We start from the raw sequence: 10,948 nt of genomic DNA on the forward strand, positions 1-10,948 counted from the left end.
GTTGTCAAAATGTCAATTTTTTAAATACTGTAAATATTCACCTAATGGCACACTTGGGCTCCTTTGCCTTGGGGAAAATTTCATATGCATATATAGAGAGCTCTCCTCTGAAATCTCAACAGGAATTAAGGTTCCATGCCCTTATTTGCTGGTGGGAATTTTACGGGAGAGCACTTTTAGGTTGTGCCTAAAATTCCACTTACGTCAAGGGAGCCCATAGCGCCATTAGGTGAATCTTTATGGTGTTTTATGCAAATATTTTACCAAAATATTTAAATGGCAGTATGTTACACTGTTTTACAGCTACTTCTAATGTTTTAATATAAAAAAAAAACACATTTTATATCCTTTATTTCTAAATTGATAAAGTACATTAAGTTGGCTGTCATGTTTGCTATTGTCCAGACATAAAGTATGCAACAAAATCTTTAAAACTTGCAAAACTATAATATACATTGTAAGTACAAACTTATAAATAAACTTAGGCACAAAGTTTTACTGTTTATTGAAAACTAATCTAGGAATGTCATGAAAGTGAAAGAAACATTTTTCACAAAAGGACCTAACATGTTTTCACATTAATTACAGCAGAAACAAATTACTTGTGTCATCTAAATCCAATTTCATCTTATTTCAACTTGAAAACAATCACAAATGGGGTTAAGCATCCTATTGAAAACCACTGCAACCTGTGCCCAACATTGTGTGGCTTATTTTGAGAAGTGACCAAAATAGATGTTTTCAAATTTAGAACTCTTTTGCCAGAAAACCTGTTCAATATGCATGATCATGAATACTTTCAGATAAGTAATTAAAACAGTGTGCCCAAGTTAAGGCCTAAAAAAATTGTTTGATTGGTTTAACATAAAAACCACTTAGGGTAGATCGGTCGGTCTCTCAATACCAATTGCAAATTAAATCTTAGATGGCAACATGTGACTTTCCCGACATCCAGATAGGAAAAGGCAGCAGCAGATCAATTATTTCACCATGATTTAATGTGATAAGTAAAAGTGTAAAAGAAATCTGACTACAGACCTGGATAATGGTGCAGACTGCCGAATATTGATGTCTCTTTGTCAAACGTATGTTACACATGGATTATTTTGAATTAGCGAACAGGGGATCAGACCACAAACAGTGCACTATTAACCAGTAATCTGCTTGGGTTACTATTGGCCTTCCCCAAACAGTGCATAATGCAACACAGCCTATACTGTACCCACAATGCCATCACCCCTCACCGTAGGATGTGAGTGAAAAGTTTTATGCTTTGGGTTTTTTAATTGAAAAATAAAAAGGAGTTTTCTGTTTCGAATGAATCAATTGATATCAACGGATAAAGTACGCATTTTCAAGAAATAATAATAGGGTTGATAAAATATAAAGTAATGGCAGCAATGTTTAAAATACAAATGTGAGAGCTTTGAGATATGGTTTTTTTTCATATTTTTACAAAATTAATTAAAACTAATTCCATTTACATTTAATTAGAAAAGGACATTGTATATTTAAATATAATATTAATAATATTTCACCAATTTTTTATTCATTTATTTATTTTTTGTACTGGACACTCAGATTAGAGGATTCTTCATTTATCTGAAACAGAAAACTACTTTTTATTTTTCAATAAAATGAAACTATTCGCCACCTCCCAAGGCAAGAGGTGGTCTATGGCATTGGGGGTACAGTAAAATGGGCTGTATGGCATTGGAGGAAGGTCAATTAGGCCTAAAAAAAAATTGTTTGATTGGCGTAACCCGACCTACCCTAAAATTAGGCCCTACCCTAACTTTTTTTAATTTATTTTTTGCCTAAAAAAATGATAAAATTTAAAAAATAAATAAAAATAAATTAATTTAAAAAAATAGAAGAAAAAAAGATTCAAAACCTTTATCAAACGACATTTACAAATTAAAAAGTAAAAAAAAAAAAAAAAAAAAAAAAAAAAAAAAGAATCCGACCTACCTACCTAAAAAAATTTTTATGTTACGCCAATCAAACAATTTTTATTTTTTTAGGCCTTAGTAACATTTCTTTCATATTGTGAGTTCCAAATCCAGGAATTAAATAATAATAATAATTAATATAATAATTAATTTCTTATATAGCGCAGTACAATATCCAGTGTCATTGGTATGTATCTGCCGAAGAAATCAAGAGTAATAGAGAAGTTTGTGAAGAATACTGGAACATTCTGTTAGCACAGTGCCAAACATGCACAAACTTAACAGTGTCCAAAGCTAAGGACCATAATTATCATCTTCTTTGTCACCTCACATGGCAAAGGCCCAGTGGATGGCATTGGAGGAGCAGTCAAACGCAAGGTTTTCAACGAAGTAAAGAAAAGAAAGCACATTGTAAAGGATGCTGCCAGTTTTGTTGCAGCTGCTGCAGGTTCTTCCGTTCGAGTAGTTGAAATGAAGTCATCAGATATAGAAGAAATAAGAACCTCTCTGATTTTATCTGAATTTGACAGTGATCGTTTTCAATGCAGAGAACAATAGTGGAAGTTGCACCCATTCCTTACCATCCTACAAGACGCATTCATTTCTGTGTTGAATGACAATCACTATCAATCAGTATACAAATTACAAGGTGTTTTATTACAATTACAATCATTAATATAAATCATTATTATTTTATTTATTTTTTTTATCAGTGGATTTTTATTTTACAACCAGTTTTGATACTGCATTGGCTTTTACTGAATTAATAACCTATATCAAGTATGACGATTTAAATTTTGAATAGGATTAATTTCTAAACAAATTTGGCTAATAGAATTTGTGAGATTGATGCCAGAGATGTCTTAAATGAGAATAAAAGTTATTTATTATTAATTAAGGACTCTTGGTTAATTCTGGAATAGCATACATATCTTGCAGCAGATACAGTTTTCAGGCCAGAAAGGGTGTTTGAAGACCGCAAAAACCCTTTTGAGAAATTTGATGACAATAACTTTATTTGGAAAGCGATATAGGCTCTCTATGCCATCAACAGCAATCAATCTAATAGAAATGATTAAATATGATCTGGAAAGGGCCACACAAAGAAACCACTCGTTACCTGTACACATCCAGGTGTTGTCAGCACTTCGGTTTTATGCTATTGGTAAGACTTGTTCCTTTATATTAATTATTATTCATACTAGAATTTGGTTTAAGTTGCCTAGGCCTATGTCCTATTCACCACCCAGTGCAGCGTTTATTAAGCCCGGAAAATCCATGAAATTAAGACGTGCCAAAGAGATGGCAAAAAATGAACAAAGAAATTGGACCGGCCAGCCCAAAACCGAACACAGGACAACCGTTATCTCCCAAAACCACCTGGACTTGATGAGTGATACTAACAAGACGTGGAACACGTTTCACAGAGACAAGAAGTAATTTCATAGATATATCTACAGAGAAAGAACTTAATTTTAGGCGTTACCCAGATAGAGACCCGTCGTTTGGTAATTTTAAAGTAAATGGGTGGTAAAAGCCTCCACAATGTCTTATTGACTGGCACTTTTTTACAAATTGAAGAAAGACATAACCCATCTGATTAAAATATCAAATTAGATAATTTGTTTTAACTGGTACCACCGGTATTACACACTTTAATTATCCTAAAAAGTTGGTCAGATTAACACACCTTCACAGTCTTCGCTTCTTTTGACAAAACTCCATGAACTAAAACTCATGCTGTGATCAGTGTTATAAAGAGAAGGGAATATCTATAGAGGAAAACAATTAAGTTTTAAAATCACAACAGCAGTAATCAATTAATGTTTAATCAAAACTTAAATTTATAATGTTTCTTTTTTAATCCATCTTTTTAATCCACTTCTTTTTAATATTTTTTTAATCTACTGCCTCAATCCACTTGTGTCTTTTGTTTGTTTCCTGAGGCTGTTGGTTTTAAAATCATTCTCATTTATTTTGTTTACTGATTTCTAATTTTCTCTTTCATGCATTTGGGTAAGTTAAGTGTAATTTAAGTTGTTCAGCACATAGCAACCTTTCAGTATTATGTGCTTTATTACTATTATCATTACTCCATCTTTCACTTTTGATCAGGTATAAACATGGTAGTGAAACCGAATTATATGCGATGCAAAAGCTGCACACCAATGTGAACATTATAGTGGAAAAAATACAAAATTGATGGTTTTTCAGTGAACCAATGATGATATTGAAGTGGAGTTGTTGACTGGTATAGGTAGGCATAGCAGTCCAGTTTGATCAGATGAGATGTCCCAGATGGTGGCAGATTTGAAGGGTGAGACCTTATTTCAAATCTATCCGGGGCAGATGTTCCCATCATTCTCCAAGTTTCCAATGAGTAAAATTCACACCATGTGTAAAGTGCAAAGTTAGGACTGGAGCCTGGTCCAGTGGCTGTACAGTTGACTTTGCTTCAAACGTAGCTCAGTCCAGTAAGCAGAAGCATCTGAAAAACTAAATCACACTTTCATTATGCAAATAATCTTCCAACTCTATATAGTCTGCATGCCTTCCTAAAGGCAAGTCATGATGATATTACCCATAATGCATTTGCATTGCCCATAATGCATTTGCATTACCCATAATGCAATGGCATACATACAATGTTCTCTTGTTCCCTTGATTAAGGGATCCATAACCCAGGTCATCCGCCTTTTGGACTAGAAAGACAGTTTAATCTGGGTAAGAATGGTGTTGTTTACAATAGAGAAGGTGGCCATTATGGAGAATACCATCAATATGTTTGCGTAAGATTTGGGTAGTGTCAATTTTATGGACTATAATTATTGTTACTTATTCATTTGTTTCTTTATAATAATATTATAAATTTTATACATTTTGTCATCATAATTCCTTTAAACAGTGTATTTTTATAGAATGACAATTAATAGATTAAATAACTACATCAATTATTCTAACTCAGATTCAGAGTCTAATATCATATTATATAACCAAACGTATATAGATTAATTAATTTATTTAAATAAGGGAAACGGGAACATCAAGAGATAAATGTAGTTGATTGGAAAATGATCGAACATCTCAAAAATGGTCGCTTTCAAAGACCCAAATACCAACATAAGAGAATAACATGGTCTGAGACACCCCATATCATTATCTTCAACAACAAACACAAGCAGTATGAGAAACTAAGTAAAGATAGATGGGTTGACAATTTCTGGTGACATTTACTCAATGATCAGACTAGACTTGAGTGAATACACATAAGGAAGGTGGTCAGGTACAAAACTCAAAATCAGCAGAATAGTCACAGCATAATTTGGTCCAGTTTTATGCTGTGAAAGATCGCATCAACATAGAACACCTGGGTGACACATCTCCCATTTTGCAAGATATACGACAACTTGCAAAAGACGTGTGGTGGATGTCCGCAGAAGAACAAGATTTCCAGAAATATGAAATAAAGGTTAGACCCAGAAGTCACATTAGATATTTGGAATCGAACTTCATTTGTCACATCTACCAGCTGGAGGGAGGGAAGAGCAATGATCAGTATAGGCTTGGGTGGTAACCACAGGGTTGCCAAACCCGCGATTTGGTAGCCCAATTGGGTGACTTTTGAAGATTTTTCCCGCAACTTTTGACAATTTCCTGTCCCATAGAAACCAATGGTTAAGAAAAAATTTGGGCGACTTTTCAACATTGGCTCCCGCGACTTCCGATAGTTTCCTGCCCCATAGAAGCCAATGGTAAAGAGAACAATTGGGCTTTTCGATTATTTGACCCACGATTCGGGCTGAAATCTTTTGGCAACCCTGGTTAACCATCCTGAAAACCATACAACGTCTGCTGGGAGCGTTAATGTTCCATGGTAAAAACTGTAACAATAACTCATGCCAAATTAATAAAGCAAGATGTCTAACAGACAAGATATACTTTGATGGAAATAATACTTGTAAAAGATTTCAAAGTACAACAGCACAATCACTCATATTGCTTTTACAGACATTGCCTCCCAATGATCTACATCCTGGATACCAAGTAGTATTTGAAAATGTTAACATAAGGAAGGTGGTCAGGTACAAAACTCAAAATCAGCAGATTATACAGCATAATTTGGTCCAGTTTTATGCCGTGAAAGATCGCATCAACGTAGAATACCTGGATGACACATCTCCCAACACAAAGGATTGCAGCTTCTGCACTGCCATACCATGCAGATGATGTGGACTATCCGACTATAATTATTGTTACTTATTCATTTGTTTCTTTTCAATAATATTATCAATTTTATTCATTTTGCCATTATAATTCCTTTGAACTTAAACAGTGTATTTTTATAGAATGACAATTAATAGGGGTAACCACTCCTCCTTTCGATTCCCCTTCCCTAGTTGAACCTCCCAGTGTCCCCCCGTGGTTTAATTTTTTTGTGCACCCCCTTTGGCCCAAATCCTCCCAAATTTTTATGGGGTTTTCTTTTTTTTCCTTCATTTCTTCCCTAGAAAGTACTTCCCAAGAGCGGTAAGTTGTATGTGTGCGATCACTACAGCTGCATGTATCAAACCCATAGTAGGGAGGAATACATTAGACATAAGCAGATGCACCGTAGAAAGTTCTACCCAAGAGCGACAAGGAGTATGTGTGCGAGCACTACAGCTGCATGTATCAAACCCATAGTAGGGAGGAATACATTAGACATAAGCAGATGCACCGTAGAAAGTTCTACCCAAGAGCGACAAGGAGTATGTGTGCGACCACTACAGCTGCATGTATCAAACCCATAGTAGGGAGGAATACATTAGACATAAGCAGATGCACTGTAGAAAGTTCTACCCAAGAGCGACAAGGAGTATGTGTGCGAGCACTACAGCTGTATGTATCAAACCCATAGTAGGGAGGAATACATTAGACATAAGCAGATGCACCGTAGAAAGTTCTACCCAAGAGCGACAAGGAGTATGTGTGAGAGCACTACAGCTGCATGTACCAGACCCATAGTAGGGAGGAATACATTAGACATAAGCAGATGCACTGTAGAAAGTTCTACCCAAGAGCGACAAGGAGTATGTGTGAGAGCACTACAGCTGCATGTACCAGATACCCATAGTAGGGAGGAATACATTAGACATAAGCAGATGCACCGTACAAAGTTCTTCCCCAGCGCGACAAGGAGTATGTGTGCGAGCACTACAGCTGCATGTACCAGACCCATAGTAGGGAGGAATACATTAGACATAAGCAGATGCACCGTAGAAAGTTCTACCCAAGAGCGACAAGGAGTATGTGTGCGACCACTACAGCTGCATGTATCAAACCCATAGTAGGGAGGAATACATTAGACATAAGCAGATGCACCGTAGAAAGTTCTACCCAAGAGCGACAAGGAGTATGTGTGCGAGCACTACAGCTGCATGTACCAGACCCATAGTAGGGAGGAATACATTAGACATAAGCAGATGCACCGAGAAAGTTCTACCCAAGAGCGACAAGGAGTATGTGTGCACCCACTACAGCTGCATGTATCAAACCCATAGTAGGGAGGAATACATTAGACATAAGCAGATGCACAGTAGAAAGTTCTACCCAAGAGCGACAAGGAGTATGTGTGAGAGCACTACAGCTGCATGTATCAAACCCATAGTAGGGAGGAATACATTAGACATAAGCAGATGCACCGTAGTGTTAGGAGGTCTAAGTATACATGCCAACACTGCAAGTGGTACCAAACGGGAAAGAAGAATCATCTTATGCGCCATGAGAGAGGTTGCCATCACAATATTAACAGAGTACCATCCACCGCCACCACTCCGAGGGAACGAGACACACATCCCTCCCTCCTCCCTGGAGTCCCAGCCCAGCAAGAAGATAGTCTGAGCATTGACTTCGACCATAAGGAATTGCTAAGCTTCCTGGAGGCTGATGTGCCTACCACCCAGGCCCAGGTGGCCAAGCACAAGACACAAAACCTGCAGAATTCCCAACACAATCTTGTGCAGTTGTATGCAGTAAAAGATCATATAAATGTTGAGCACCTTGATGACAAATGCCCCATCCTGCCAGATATCCAACAACTTGGAAAAGAGACATGGTGGGATGACTCCAGAGGAGCAAGATTTCCAGAAGTATGAAATAAAGGTTAGTAGACCAAGAAGTCACATTAGATAATTAATTGGTATTGATTAACTTCAATGTTAGTTTGACATTACATTAGTTATGATTACTGATGTGAATAATCAAAAATTATTATTGATTATCACATTTTATCCCCTCAAAGAGCATGGGTACGTCACGTTCGTTTGAATGTATGACGCGAGATCAATATTGGGACCATTGCAACAAATGCACATAAATCAATTTTGGGTCATGAGAGGAAATGCATTCACCACACCAGCCCAGCACCAGTGAGCATCTTGCAATTTCAAGTGTAATAATTTCCTGTTCAATGTCATGGTTGATCTATTATGCACAACATCTGCTCAATTCAACACATTTTACATTATTTTTTTATATTAAATTATCATTTTAGATTTTATTTCTAAAACTCTTGTTTACAATTCTACTGGATGACAAGAGAACATTCACTCATTTATTGAAACAAAGTTAAACTACCAAAATTAAGTACTAAATTATTATGTGTTCCATATTATTTCTTTTTGAATACCACTTCAATTCTAATTTTTTTTTTTTCACTTACCATTCAGGGGCTGGCAAGACCATCTGTTATGCTGTAATTCCAACTGTTGCAGATTTAATGCAACAACCTGCCAAGCCATCCATGGTGCCCTGATGGACAACCAAGTCTTAGAGTTGTCAAAACTTGGCATCAAGGCCGCACGCCTGGGCTCCACTCGACAAGAACCAACCATGCTAGCCCAGGTGTTGGATGGCTGCTGGCAGGTTGTCTTCGTCACCCCTGAATACCTTGCACTAGTGTTATACTATGGAAGATTATGGGCTGATTTACAAGTACTTGTATTTTAGGAATTATAGACACAGCCCATTTGGTGTCAGTCTATTTTTACATTGAAGGCAAAGGTTTCTTTTCTCTATTGATGGTATAATATCATCAGTAAGTACCAAAATCGAAGTATGATGTCACTATCATGACCATCAATTGTCTTAAATTGCTATTTAGGCCTATGTCAATTTTTAGGAACGGTACAGAGGTCAAATGAAAAGCAGTCAAGCAGGATGTGAAGATGTTGAGGATAGTTTGCTTTTAGGAAAAATAGGATAATGAAACAACCAACCTATGTAATTTAGTAGAACATGATAATTTTCATGTAATTTTTCCCACAATCACATGGAGATCTCATAGGCCTACTCTGTTGAAAACTACACACCATTGGCTGTTCACTTCATCATGAGCTTCCTTTCATAACAGTATGCAGATGCACCCTGATGGCAGTACTAAAAGTCCATCCGCTTTCATGGCCCCCTTGGAAAATTGTGTGAAACTGATCATCAGGATTTGCCACAGGTGAATTTCACAAAGGTGATCAGATGGAATTTGATGAAGAGTCACTGGATGATCTCTGGGGGTAGTGACCAGAGGCTTCTGTTAGAGTATGTTAATGGCATTTCCCATCAGGTCAGCCCAAGATTTGCAGCTTGGAAGATAGGACCATTAAATCATGCAAGTTGGTTGACATTAGCAATAAGACTGATGTGTCTGTGGACCAGAGGTGCTTATTTTGTAGAACAGAAAGGCTTCCCCATGCTATCAAGTTCATTGTTGAAGTGTATGCAGTAAGTTGGTTTGAGATCAAATGGGACAGCAAGTTCCATAACTGGCAGCTGTACATTATCAACATGATCCAGAGGATCAAGCTGCAATCTGAAGAGATCCAATCTATCGCTTTCAGTAAGGCCAAAAAAAAAAAAAGGTTCGATCTCAAAGCTGACGCGTGCATTTGTAAAATCGAGCGATTTGAAAAAAAAAAAGAAATGCAAACATTTTTTTTATTTCAAATTTTATTTTTATTTTTAATATTTCCCGAAAAATTCGGCGAAAATCAGATTTTTTCTCAAAATAAAAATATCAAAAAACATCGAACATCGCACAGTGCGTCTCCTGGATCAAGAATTTAAAACAGCCCAACTAAAAAGTCACCTACGATGACACTGTTGTAGTCTGAACGACACACCTGCATGTGTATTTAAATCATACTATTTTTTAAGACCGATCCTACAATAAAAAATCTTAATTGTACACCATGTACTCGAGTACTCGCTGAATATTCATCAACATTTTTAATGTTGTCATTTTATGTGCGTGGCAATATGAATGACTATGACGCACGATGACGTTTGTTTAATTTAAATATTTAATACATGGCGAGTATTAATCCTCCCACCCGAAGTCATCATGGATTCAGCGCCAGCATCATCCGAGTTTGTGATCTTGAAAATCAAATTATCCGGGAAAAATAAAGAGAAAGGATGGTTTTTACACAAAACCAAAACTACGAACACACTAAAAGATGTTGCTTTAAAAATACTTAACGGCGAGAATCCATGTGCTCCGATAGCTCGTGTGTTGGAAATGATGGGTATAGACAACACTGGCACTGCTGAATTCGACAGCCACCACACTAATTTTCAAATTTGACACACCATAAAAATATCAAGTTGGAAAAAAAAAAATCGCATTTCGCATTTGTTTTCAGATCACTCGTCAGCTTTGAGACAAACCATTTTTTTTTTGGCCTAACCTCAAATTACAATGGATTTGCATTGTTTCCTGAGAATGTACTTTACTCCATGGTACTGCACTCAAGAAAGTCTTGTCTATCAAATGTGAAGAACCAGCAAAAAAGTGCATAAAGAAGATCACACCAATTAATACTGAAGACACCCATTGGTCGGAACTTGCCTGTCTCAAAGTGGGATCTGTGATCCAGCTCTGACAGAAAACATTCGTGACCAGGTGCTTTAAGAGTGCATTGCTGAATGGTTCCAAAGTAGTGACCTGCCTTCACATTCCCAGA

This window comes from Amphiura filiformis, chromosome 18 (assembly GCF_039555335.1).
Source record: "Amphiura filiformis chromosome 18, Afil_fr2py, whole genome shotgun sequence".
NCBI classification, from domain to species: domain Eukaryota; kingdom Metazoa; phylum Echinodermata; class Ophiuroidea; order Amphilepidida; family Amphiuridae; genus Amphiura; species Amphiura filiformis.